Raw genomic sequence first — 15,477 nt, 5'->3', positions numbered from 1 at the left:
ACCTCCACCACCCCTTCCCCACTCACCATACATTCACCATCACTCATTTCACCATACATCCATCACCCCTTCCCCTCTCACCATACATTCACCATCACTCATTTCACCATACCTCCACCACCCCTTGCCCTCTCACCATACCTCCACCATCACTCTAATTTCACCATACCTCCATCACCCCTTCCCCTATCACCGTACATCCACCATCACTCATTTCACCATACCTCCATCACCCCTTCCCCTCTCACCATACCTCCACCACCCCTTCCCCTCTCACCATACCTCCACCACCCCTTCCCCTCTCACCATACCTCCACCATCACTCTAATTTCACCATACCTCCATCACCCCTTCCCCACTCACCATACATTCACCATCACTCATTTCACCATACATCCATCACCCATTCCCCTCTCACCATACATTCACCATCACTCATTTCACCATACCTCCACCACCCCTTGCCCTCTCACCATACCTCCACCATCACTCTAATTTCACCATACCTCCATCACCCCTTCCCCTATCACCGTACATCCACCATCACTCTAATTTCACCATACCTCCATCACCCCTTCCCCTCTCACCATACCTCCATCCCCCCTTCCCCTCTCTCCATACCTTCAACACCCCTTCCCCTCTCACCATACCTCCACGACCCCTTCCATTCTCACCATACCTCCACCATCACTAATTTCACCATACCTTCACCACCCCTTCCCCTCTCACAATACCGCCACCGTCACTCTAATTTCACCATACCTCCACCATCTCTATAATTTCACTGTACCTTCACCACCCCATCCCCTCCACCATCACTCTCATTTCACCATACCTTCACCACCCCTTCCCCTCTCACCATAACTCCACCACCTCTTCCCCTCTCACCATACCTCCACCATCACTCATTTCACCACCCCTTCCCCCTCACCATACTTCCACCATCACTCTCATTTCACCATACCTTCACCACCCCTTCCGCCATACCTCCACCATCACTCATTTCACCACCACTTCCCCTCTCATCATACCTCCACCATCACTCTAATTTCACCATACCTCCATCACCCCTTCCCCACTCACCATACATTTACCATCACTCATTTCACCATACATCCATCACCCCTTGCCCTCTCACCATACCTCCACCATCACTCTAATTTCACCATACCTCCACCACCCCTTCACCTCTCACCATACATCCACCATCACTCTAATTTCACCATACCTCCACCACCCCTTCACCTCTCACCATACATCCACCATCACTCTAATTTCACCATACCTCCACCACCCCTTCACCTCTCACCATACATCCACCATCACTCTAATTTCACCATACCTCCACCACCCCTTCACCTCTCACCATACCTCCACCATCACTCTAATTTCACCATGCCTCCATCACCCCTTCCCCACTCACCATACATTCACCATAACTCATTTCACCATACCTCCACCACCCCTTCACCTCTCACCATACATCCACCATCACTCATTTCACCACCCCTTCACCTCTCACCATACCTCCACCATCACTCTAATTTCACCATGCCTCCATCACCCCTTCCCCACTCACCATACATTCACCATCACTCATTTCACCATACATCCATCACCCCTTCCCCTCTCACCATACCTCCACCATCACTCATTTCACCATACCTCCACCACCCCTTCCCCTATCACCGTACATCCACCATCACTCTAATTTCACCATACCTCCACCACCCCTTGCCCTCTCACCATACCTCCACCATCACTCTAATTTCACCATACCTCCACCACCCCTTGCCCTCTCACCATACCTCCACCATCATTCTAATTTCACCATACCTCCATCCCCCCTTCCCCTCTCTCCATACCTTCAACGCCCCTTCCCCTCTCACCATACCTCCACGACCCCTTCCTTTCTCACCATACCTCCACCATCACTAATTTCACCATACCTTCACCACCCCTTCCCCTCTCACAATACCGCCACCATCACTCTAATTTCACCATACCTTCACCACCCCTTCCCCTCTCACCATACCTCCACCATCACTCATTTCACCACACCTTCCCCTCTCACCATACCTCCACCACCTCTTCCCCACTCACCATACCTCCACCATCACTCATTTCACCACCCCTTCCCCCTCACCATACTTCCACCATCACTCTCATTTCACCATACCTTCACCACCCCTTCCGCCATACCTCCACCATCACTCATTTCACCACCCCTTCCCCTCTCATCATACCTCCACCATCACTCTAATTTCACCATGCCTCCATCACCCCTTCCCCACTCACCATACATTCACCATCACTCATTTCACCATACCTCCACCACCCCTTGCCCTCTCACCATACCTCCACCATCACTCTAATTTCACCATACCTCCACCACCCCTTCACCTCTCACCATACATCCACCATCACTCATTTCACCACCCCTTCCCCTCTCACCATACCTCCACCATCACTCTAATTTCACCATACCTCCACCACCCCTTCACCATACATCCACCATCACTCATTTCACCACCCCTTCCCCTCTCACCATACCTCCACCATCACTCTAATTTCACCATGCCTCCATCACCCCTTCCCCACTCACCATACATTCACCATACATCCATCACCCCTTCCCCTCTCACCATACCTCCACCATCACTCATTTCACCATACCTCCACCACCCCTTCCCCTATCACCGTACATCCACCATCACTCTAATTTCACCATACCTCCACCACCCCTTGCCCTCTCACCATACCTCCACCATCACTCTAATTTCACCATACCTCCACCACCCCTTGCCCTCTCACCATACCTCCACCATCATTCTAATTTCACCATACCTCCATCCCCCCTTCCCCTCTCTCCATACCTTCAACGCCCCTTCCCCTCTCACCATACCTCCACGACCCCTTCCTTTCTCACCATACCTCCACCATCACTAATTTCACCATACCTTCACCACCCCTTCCCCTCTCACAATACCGCCACCATCACTCTAATTTCACCATACCTTCACCACCCCTTCCCCTCTCACCATAACTCCACCACCTCTTCCCCTCTCACCATACCTCCACCATCACTCATTTCACCACACCTTCCCCTCTCACCATACCTCCACCACCTCTTCCCCACTCACCATACCTCCACCATCACTCATTTCACCACCCCTTCCCCCTCACCATACTTCCACCATCACTCTCATTTCACCATACCTTCACCACCCCTTCCGCCATACCTCCACCATCACTCATTTCACCACCCCTTCCCCTCTCATCATACCTCCACCATCACTCTAATTTCACCATACCTTCACCACCCCTTCCCCTCTCATAATACCGCCACCATCACTCTAATTTCACCATACCTCCACCATCTCTATAATTTCACTGTACCTTCACCACCCCATCCCCTCCACCATCACTCTCATTTCACCATACCTTCACCACCCCTTCCCCTCTCACCATACCTCCACCATCACTCATTTCACCACACCTTCCCCTCTCACCATACCTCCACCACCTCTTCCCCTCTCACATACCTCCACCATCACTCATTTCACCACCCCTTCCCCCTCACCATACCTCCACCATCATTCTCATTTCACCATACCTTCACCACCCCTTCCGCCATACCTCCACCATCACTCATTTCACCACCCCTTCCCCTCTCACCATACCTCAACCATCACTCTAATTTCACCATACCATCACCACCCCTTCCCCTTCCCCTTTCACCATACCTCCACCATCATTCTAATCTCACCATACCTCCACCACCCCTTCACCTCTCACCATGTATCCACCATCACTCATTTCACCACCCCTTCACCTCTCACCATACCTCCACCATCACTCTAATTTCACCATACCTCCATCACCCATTCCCCACTCACCATACATTCACCATCACTCATTTCACCATACATCCATCACCCCTTCCCCTCTCACCATACATTCACCATCACTCATTTCACCATACCTCCACCACCCCTTGCCCTCTCACCATACCTCCACCATCACTCTAATTTCACCATACCTCCATCACCCCTTCCCCTATCACCGTACATCCACCATCACTCTAATTTCACCATACCTCCACCACCCCTTGCCCTCTCACCATACCTCCACCATCATTCTAATTTCACCATACCTCCACCACCCCTTCACCTCTCACCATACATCCACCATCACTCATTTCACCATACCTCCATCACCCCTTCCCCTCTCACCATACCTCCACCACCCCTTCCCCTCTCACCATACCTCCACCACCCCTTCCCCTCTCACCATACCTCCACCATCACTCTAATTTCACCATACCTCCATCACCCCTTCCCCACTCACCATACATTCACCATCACTCATTTCACCATACATCCATCACCCATTCCCCTCTCACCATACATTCACCATCACTCATTTCACCATACCTCCACCACCCCTTGCCCTCTCACCATACCTCCACCATCACTCTAATTTCACCATACCTCCATCACCCCTTCCCCTATCACCGTACATCCACCATCACTCTAATTTCACCATACCTCCATCACCCCTTCCCCTCTCACCATACCTCCATCCCCCCTTCCCCTCTCTCCATACCTTCAACACCCCTTCCCCTCTCACCATACCTCCACGACCCCTTCCATTCTCACCATACCTCCACCATCACTAATTTCACCATACCTTCACCACCCCTTCCCCTCTCACAATACCGCCACCGTCACTCTAATTTCACCATACCTCCACCATCTCTATAATTTCACTGTACCTTCACCACCCCATCCCCTCCACCATCACTCTCATTTCACCATACCTTCACCACGCCTTCCCCTCTCACCATAACTCCACCACCTCTTCCCCTCTCACCATACCTCCACCATCACTCATTTCACCACCCCTTCCCCCTCACCATACTTCCACCATCACTCTCATTTCACCATACCTTCACCACCCCTTCCGCCATACCTCCACCATCACTCATTTCACCACCACTTCCCCTCTCATCATACCTCCACCATCACTCTAATTTCACCATACCTCCATCACCCCTTCCCCACTCACCATACATTTACCATCACTCATTTCACCATACATCCATCACCCCTTGCCCTCTCACCATACCTCCACCATCACTCTAATTTCACCATACCTCCACCACCCCTTCACCTCTCACCATACATCCACCATCACTCTAATTTCACCATACCTCCACCACCCCTTCACCTCTCACCATACATCCACCATCACTCTAATTTCACCATACCTCCACCACCCCTTCACCTCTCACCATACATCCACCATCACTCTAATTTCACCATACCTCCACCACCCCTTCACCTCTCACCATACCTCCACCATCACTCTAATTTCACCATGCCTCCATCACCCCTTCCCCACTCACCATACATTCACCATAACTCATTTCACCATACCTCCACCACCCCTTCACCTCTCACCATACATCCACCATCACTCATTTCACCACCCCTTCACCTCTCACCATACCTCCACCATCACTCTAATTTCACCATGCCTCCATCACCCCTTCCCCACTCACCATACATTCACCATCACTCATTTCACCATACATCCATCACCCCTTCCCCTCTCACCATACCTCCACCATCACTCATTTCACCATACCTCCACCACCCCTTCCCCTATCACCGTACATCCACCATCACTCTAATTTCACCATACCTCCACCACCCCTTGCCCTCTCACCATACCTCCACCATCATTCTAATTTCACCATACCTCCATCCCCCCTTCCCCTCTCTCCATACCTTCAACGCCCCTTCCCCACTCACCATACATTCACCATCACTCATTTCACCATACATCCATCACCCCTTCCCCTCTCACCATACCTCCACCATCACTCATTTCACCATACCTCCACCACCCCTTCCCCTATCACCGTACATCCACCATCACTCTAATTTCACCATACCTCCACCACCCCTTGCCCTCTCACCATACCTCCACCATCACTCTAATTTCACCATACCTCCACCACCCCTTGCCCTCTCACCATACCTCCACCATCATTCTAATTTCACCATACCTCCATCCCCCCTTCCCCTCTCTCCATACCTTCAACGCCCCTTCCCCTCTCACCATACCTCCACGACCCCTTCCTTTCTCACCATACCTCCACCATCACTAATTTCACCATACCTTCACCACCCCTTCCCCTCTCACAATACCGCCACCATCACTCTAATTTCACCATACCTTCACCACCCCTTCCCCTCTCACCATAACTCCACCACCTCTTCCCCTCTCACCATACCTCCACCATCACTCATTTCACCACACCTTCCCCTCTCACCATACCTCCACCACCTCTTCCCCACTCACCATACCTCCACCATCACTCATTTCACCACCCCTTCCCCCTCACCATACTTCCACCATCACTCTCATTTCACCATACCTTCACCACCCCTTCCGCCATACCTCCACCATCACTCATTTCACCACCCCTTCCCCTCTCATCATACCTCCACCATCACTCTAATTTCACCATGCCTCCATCACCCCTTCCCCACTCACCATACATTCACCATCACTCATTTCACCATACCTCCACCACCCCTTGCCCTCTCACCATACCTCCACCATCACTCTAATTTCACCATACCTCCACCACCCCTTCACCTCTCACCATACATCCACCATCACTCATTTCACCACCCCTTCCCCTCTCACCATACCTCCACCATCACTCTAATTTCACCATACCTCCACCACCCCTTCCCCACTCACCATACATTCACCATCACTCATTTCACCATACATCCATCACCCCTTCCCCTCTCACCATACATTCACCATCACTCATTTCACCATACCTCCACCACCCCTTGCCCTCTCACCATACCTCCACCATCACTCTAATTTCACCATACCTCCATCACCCCTTCCCCTATCACCGTACATCCACCATCACTCTAATTTCACCATACCTCCACCACCCCTTGCCCTCTCACCATACCTCCACCATCATTCTAATTTCACCATACCTCCACCACCCCTTCACCTCTCACCATACATCCACCATCACTCATTTCACCATACCTCCATCACCCCTTCCCCTCTCACCATACCTCCACCACCCCTTCCCCTCTCACCATACCTCCACCACCCCTTCCCCTCTCACCATACCTCCACCATCACTCTAATTTCACCATACCTCCATCACCCCTTCCCCACTCACCATACATTCACCATCACTCATTTCACCATACATCCATCACCCATTCCCCTCTCACCATACATTCACCATCACTCATTTCACCATACCTCCACCACCCCTTGCCCTCTCACCATACCTCCACCATCACTCTAATTTCACCATACCTCCATCACCCCTTCCCCTATCACCGTACATCCACCATCACTCTAATTTCACCATACCTCCATCACCCCTTCCCCTCTCACCATACCTCCATCCCCCCTTCCCCTCTCTCCATACCTTCAACACCCCTTCCCCTCTCACCATACCTCCACGACCCCTTCCATTCTCACCATACCTCCACCATCACTAATTTCACCATACCTTCACCACCCCTACCCCTCTCACAATACCGCCACCGTCACTCTAATTTCACCATACCTCCACCATCTCTATAATTTCACTGTACCTTCACCACCCCATCCCCTCCACCATCACTCTCATTTCACCATACCTTCACCACCCCTTCCCCTCTCACCATAACTCCACCACCTCTTCCCCTCTCACCATACCTCCACCATCACTCATTTCACCACCCCTTCCCCCTCACCATACTTCCACCATCACTCTCATTTCACCATACCTTCACCACCCCTTCCGCCATACCTCCACCATCACTCATTTCACCACCACTTCCCCTCTCATCATACCTCCACCATCACTCTAATTTCACCATACCTCCATCACCCCTTCCCCACTCACCATACATTTACCATCACTCATTTCACCATACATCCATCACCCCTTGCCCTCTCACCATACCTCCACCATCACTCTAATTTCACCATACCTCCACCACCCCTTCACCTCTCACCATACATCCACCATCACTCTAATTTCACCATACCTCCACCACCCCTTCACCTCTCACCATACATCCACCATCACTCTAATTTCACCATACCTCCACCACCCCTTCACCTCTCACCATACATCCACCATCACTCTAATTTCACCATACCTCCACCACCCCTTCACCTCTCACCATACCTCCACCATCACTCTAATTTCACCATGCCTCCATCACCCCTTCCCCACTCACCATACATTCACCATAACTCATTTCACCATACCTCCACCACCCCTTCACCTCTCACCATACATCCACCATCACTCATTTCACCACCCCTTCACCTCTCACCATACCTCCACCATCACTCTAATTTCACCATGCCTCCATCACCCCTTCCCCACTCACCATACATTCACCATCACTCATTTCACCATACATCCATCACCCCTTCCCCTCTCACCATACCTCCACCATCACTCATTTCACCATACCTCCACCACCCCTTCCCCTATCACCGTACATCCACCATCACTCTAATTTCACCATACCTCCACCACCCCTTGCCCTCTCACCATACCTCCACCATCATTCTAATTTCACCATACCTCCATCCCCCCTTCCCCTCTCTCCATACCTTCAACGCCCCTTCCCCTCTCACCATACCTCCACGACCCCTTCCTTTCTCACCATACCTCCACCATCACTAATTTCACCATACCTTCACCACCCCTTCCCCTCTCACAATACCGCCACCATCACTCTAATTTCACCATACCTTCACCACCCCTTCCCCTCTCACCATAACTCCACCACCTCTTCCCCTCTCACCATACCTCCACCATCACTCATTTCACCACACCTTCCCCTCTCACCATACCTCCACCACCTCTTCCCCACTCACCATACCTCCACCATCACTCATTTCACCACCCCTTCCCCCTCACCATACTTCCACCATCACTCTCATTTCACCATACCTTCACCACCCCTTCCGCCATACCTCCACCATCACTCATTTCACCACCCCTTCCCCTCTCATCATACCTCCACCATCACTCTAATTTCACCATGCCTCCATCACCCCTTCCCCACTCACCATACATTCACCATCACTCATTTCACCATACCTCCACCACCCCTTGCCCTCTCACCATACCTCCACCATCACTCTAATTTCACCATACCTCCACCACCCCTTCACCTCTCACCATACATCCACCATCACTCATTTCACCACCCCTTCCCCTCTCACCATACCTCCACCATCACTCTAATTTCACCATACCTCCACCACCCCTTCACCATACCTCCACCATCACTCTAATTTCACCATACCTCCACCACCCCTTGCCCTCTCACCATACCTCCACCATCATTCTAATTTCACCATACCTCCATCCCCCCTTCCCCTCTCTCCATACCTTCAACGCCCCTTCCCCTCTCACCATACCTCCACGACCCCTTCCTTTCTCACCATACCTCCACCATCACTAATTTCACCATACCTTCACCACCCCTTCCCCTCTCACAATACCGCCACCATCACTCTAATTTCACCATACCTTCACCACCCCTTCCCCTCTCACCATAACTCCACCACCTCTTCCCCTCTCACCATACCTCCACCATCACTCATTTCACCACACCTTCCCCTCTCACCATACCTCCACCACCTCTTCCCCACTCACCATACCTCCACCATCACTCATTTCACCACCCCTTCCCCCTCACCATACTTCCACCATCACTCTCATTTCACCATACCTTCACCACCCCTTCCGCCATACCTCCACCATCACTCATTTCACCACCCCTTCCCCTCTCATCATACCTCCACCATCACTCTAATTTCACCATGCCTCCATCACCCCTTCCCCACTCACCATACATTCACCATCACTCATTTCACCATACCTCCACCACCCCTTGCCCTCTCACCATACCTCCACCATCACTCTAATTTCACCATACCTCCACCACCCCTTCACCTCTCACCATACATCCACCATCACTCATTTCACCACCCCTTCCCCTCTCACCATACCTCCACCATCACTCTAATTTCACCATACCTCCACCACCCCTTCCCCACTCACCATACATTCACCATCACTCATTTCACCATACATCCATCACCCCTTCCCCTCTCACCATACATTCACCATCACTCATTTCACCATACCTCCACCACCCCTTGCCCTCTCACCATACCTCCACCATCACTCTAATTTCACCATACCTCCATCACCCCTTCCCCTATCACCGTACATCCACCATCACTCTAATTTCACCATACCTCCACCACCCCTTGCCCTCTCACCATACCTCCACCATCATTCTAATTTCACCATACCTCCACCACCCCTTCACCTCTCACCATACATCCACCATCACTCATTTCACCATACCTCCATCACCCCTTCCCCTCTCACCATACCTCCACCACCCCTTCCCCTCTCACCATACCTCCACCACCCCTTCCCCTCTCACCATACCTCCACCATCACTCTAATTTCACCATACCTCCATCACCCCTTCCCCACTCACCATACATTCACCATCACTCATTTCACCATACATCCATCACCCATTCCCCTCTCACCATACATTCACCATCACTCATTTCACCATACCTCCACCACCCCTTGCCCTCTCACCATACCTCCACCATCACTCTAATTTCACCATACCTCCATCACCCCTTCCCCTATCACCGTACATCCACCATCACTCTAATTTCACCATACCTCCATCACCCCTTCCCCTCTCACCATACCTCCATCCCCCCTTCCCCTCTCTCCATACCTTCAACACCCCTTCCCCTCTCACCATACCTCCACGACCCCTTCCATTCTCACCATACCTCCACCATCACTAATTTCACCATACCTTCACCACCCCTTCCCCTCTCACAATACCGCCACCGTCACTCTAATTTCACCATACCTCCACCATCTCTATAATTTCACTGTACCTTCACCACCCCATCCCCTCCACCATCACTCTCATTTCACCATACCTTCACCACCCCTTCCCCTCTCACCATAACTCCACCACCTCTTCCCCTCTCACCATACCTCCACCATCACTCATTTCACCACCCCTTCCCCCTCACCATACTTCCACCATCACTCTCATTTCACCATACCTTCACCACCCCTTCCGCCATACCTCCACCATCACTCATTTCACCACCACTTCCCCTCTCATCATACCTCCACCATCACTCTAATTTCACCATACCTCCATCACCCCTTCCCCACTCACCATACATTTACCATCACTCATTTCACCATACATCCATCACCCCTTGCCCTCTCACCATACCTCCACCATCACTCTAATTTCACCATACCTCCACCACCCCTTCACCTCTCACCATACATCCACCATCACTCTAATTTCACCATACCTCCACCACCCCTTCACCTCTCACCATACATCCACCATCACTCTAATTTCACCATACCTCCACCACCCCTTCACCTCTCACCATACATCCACCATCACTCTAATTTCACCATACCTCCACCACCCCTTCACCTCTCACCATACCTCCACCATCACTCTAATTTCACCATGCCTCCATCACCCCTTCCCCACTCACCATACATTCACCATAACTCATTTCACCATACCTCCACCACCCCTTCACCTCTCACCATACATCCACCATCACTCATTTCACCACCCCTTCACCTCTCACCATACCTCCACCATCACTCTAATTTCACCATGCCTCCATCACCCCTTCCCCACTCACCATACATTCACCATCACTCATTTCACCATACATCCATCACCCCTTCCCCTCTCACCATACCTCCACCATCACTCATTTCACCATACCTCCACCACCCCTTCCCCTATCACCGTACATCCACCATCACTCTAATTTCACCATACCTCCACCACCCCTTGCCCTCTCACCATACCTCCACCATCACTCTAATTTCACCATACCTCCACCACCCCTTGCCCTCTCACCATACCTCCACCATCATTCTAATTTCACCATACCTCCATCCCCCCTTCCCCTCTCTCCATACCTTCAACGCCCCTTCCCCTCTCACCATACCTCCACGACCCCTTCCTTTCTCACCATACCTCCACCATCACTAATTTCACCATACCTTCACCACCCCTTCCCCTCTCACAATACCGCCACCATCACTCTAATTTCACCATACCTTCACCACCCCTTCCCCTCTCACCATACCTCCACCATCACTCATTTCACCACACCTTCCCCTCTCACCATACCTCCACCACCTCTTCCCCACTCACCATACCTCCACCATCACTCATTTCACCACCCCTTCCCCCTCACCATACTTCCACCATCACTCTCATTTCACCATACCTTCACCACCCCTTCCGCCATACCTCCACCATCACTCATTTCACCACCCCTTCCCCTCTCATCATACCTCCACCATCACTCTAATTTCACCATGCCTCCATCACCCCTTCCCCACTCACCATACATTCACCATCACTCATTTCACCATACCTCCACCACCCCTTGCCCTCTCACCATACCTCCACCATCACTCTAATTTCACCATACCTCCACCACCCCTTCACCTCTCACCATACATCCACCATCACTCATTTCACCACCCCTTCCCCTCTCACCATACCTCCACCATCACTCTAATTTCACCATACCTCCACCACCCCTTCACCATACATCCACCATCACTCATTTCACCACCCCTTCCCCTCTCACCATACCTCCACCATCACTCTAATTTCACCATGCCTCCATCACCCCTTCCCCACTCACCATACATTCACCATCACTCATTTCACCATACATCCATCACCCCTTCCCCTCTCACCATACCTCCACCATCACTCATTTCACCATACCTCCACCACCCCTTCCCCTATCACCGTACATCCACCATCACTCTAATTTCACCATACCTCCACCACCCCTTGCCCTCTCACCATACCTCCACCATCACTCTAATTTCACCATACCTCCACCACCCCTTGCCCTCTCACCATACCTCCACCATCATTCTAATTTCACCATACCTCCATCCCCCCTTCCCCTCTCTCCATACCTTCAACGCCCCTTCCCCTCTCACCATACCTCCACGACCCCTTCCTTTCTCACCATACCTCCACCATCACTAATTTCACCATACCTTCACCACCCCTTCCCCTCTCACAATACCGCCACCATCACTCTAATTTCACCATACCTTCACCACCCCTTCCCCTCTCACCATAACTCCACCACCTCTTCCCCTCTCACCATACCTCCACCATCACTCATTTCACCACACCTTCCCCTCTCACCATACCTCCACCACCTCTTCCCCACTCACCATACCTCCACCATCACTCATTTCACCACCCCTTCCCCCTCACCATACTTCCACCATCACTCTCATTTCACCATACCTTCACCACCCCTTCCGCCATACCTCCACCATCACTCATTTCACCACCCCTTCCCCTCTCATCATACCTCCACCATCACTCTAATTTCACCATACCTTCACCACCCCTTCCCCTCTCATAATACCGCCACCATCACTCTAATTTCACCATACCTCCACCATCTCTATAATTTCACTGTACCTTCACCACCCCATCCCCTCCACCATCACTCTCATTTCACCATACCTTCACCACCCCTTCCCCTCTCACCATACCTCCACCATCACTCATTCACCACACCTTCCCCTCTCACCATACCTCCACCACCTCTTCCCCTCTCACATACCTCCACCATCACTCATTTCACCACCCCTTCCCCCTCACCATACCTCCACCATCATTCTCATTTCACCATACCTTCACCACCCCTTCCGCCATACCTCCACCATCACTCATTTCACCACCCCTTCCCCTCTCACCATACCTCAACCATCACTCTAATTTCACCATACCATCACCACCCCTTCCCCTTCCCCTTTCACCATACCTCCACCATCATTCTAATCTCACCATACCTCCACCACCCCTTCACCTCTCACCATGTATCCACCATCACTCATTTCACCACCCCTTCACCTCTCACCATACCTCCACCATCACTCTAATTTCACCATACCTCCATCACCCATTCCCCACTCACCATACATTCACCATCACTCATTTCACCATACATCCATCACCCCTTCCCCTCTCACCATACATTCACCATCACTCATTTCACCATACCTCCACCACCCCTTGCCCTCTCACCATACCTCCACCATCACTCTAATTTCACCATACCTCCATCACCCCTTCCCCTATCACCGTACATCCACCATCACTCTAATTTCACCATACCTCCACCACCCCTTGCCCTCTCACCATACCTCCACCATCATTCTAATTTCACCATACCTCCACCACCCCTTCACCTCTCACCATACATCCACCATCACTCATTTCACCATACCTCCATCACCCCTTCCCCTCTCACCATACCTCCACCACCCCTTCCCCTCTCACCATACCTCCACCACCCCTTCCCCTCTCACCATACCTCCACCATCACTCTAATTTCACCATACCTCCATCACCCCTTCCCCACTCACCATACATTCACCATCACTCATTTCACCATACATCCATCACCCATTCCCCTCTCACCATACATTCACCATCACTCATTTCACCATACCTCCACCACCCCTTGCCCTCTCACCATACCTCCACCATCACTCTAATTTCACCATACCTCCATCACCCCTTCCCCTATCACCGTACATCCACCATCACTCTAATTTCACCATACCTCCATCACCCCTTCCCCTCTCACCATACCTCCATCCCCCCTTCCCCTCTCTCCATACCTTCAACACCCCTTCCCCTCTCACCATACCTCCACGACCCCTTCCATTCTCACCATACCTCCACCATCACTAATTTCACCATACCTTCACCACCCCTTCCCCTCTCACAATACCGCCACCGTCACTCTAATTTCACCATACCTCCACCATCTCTATAATTTCACTGTACCTTCACCACCCCATCCCCTCCACCATCACTCTCATTTCACCATACCTTCACCACGCCTTCCCCTCTCACCATAACTCCACCACCTCTTCCCCTCTCACCATACCTCCACCATCACTCATTTCACCACCCCTTCCCCCTCACCATACTTCCACCATCACTCTCATTTCACCATACCTTCACCACCCCTTCCGCCATACCTCCACCATCACTCATTTCACCACCACTTCCCCTCTCATCATACCTCCACCATCACTCTAATTTCACCATACCTCCATCACCCCTTCCCCACTCACCATACATTTACCATCACTCATTTCACCATACATCCATCACCCCTTGCCCTCTCACCATACCTCCACCATCACTCTAATTTCACCATACCTCCACCACCCCTTCACCTCTCACCATACATCCACCATCACTCTAATTTCACCATACCTCCACCACCCCTTACATCCAC

The 15,477-nt window shown here is 51.6% G+C and overlaps 1 protein-coding gene across 4 annotated transcripts in view; it reads left to right on the top strand.

The window, feature by feature from the left end:
• Positions 1 to 15,477, top strand: part of ARFIP2 (ARF interacting protein 2) — a 177,742-nt gene that overhangs the window by 130,428 nt on the left and 31,837 nt on the right. The gene's annotated exons all lie outside the window — the stretch shown is intronic.

The sequence above is a fragment of the Ascaphus truei genome, unplaced genomic scaffold, assembly GCF_040206685.1.
Source record: "Ascaphus truei isolate aAscTru1 unplaced genomic scaffold, aAscTru1.hap1 HAP1_SCAFFOLD_461, whole genome shotgun sequence".
Lineage (NCBI taxonomy): Eukaryota > Metazoa > Chordata > Amphibia > Anura > Ascaphidae > Ascaphus > Ascaphus truei.
The sequence above is the reverse complement of the archived record's forward strand: the minus strand, read 5'-3'. Positions and strand labels throughout refer to the sequence as shown.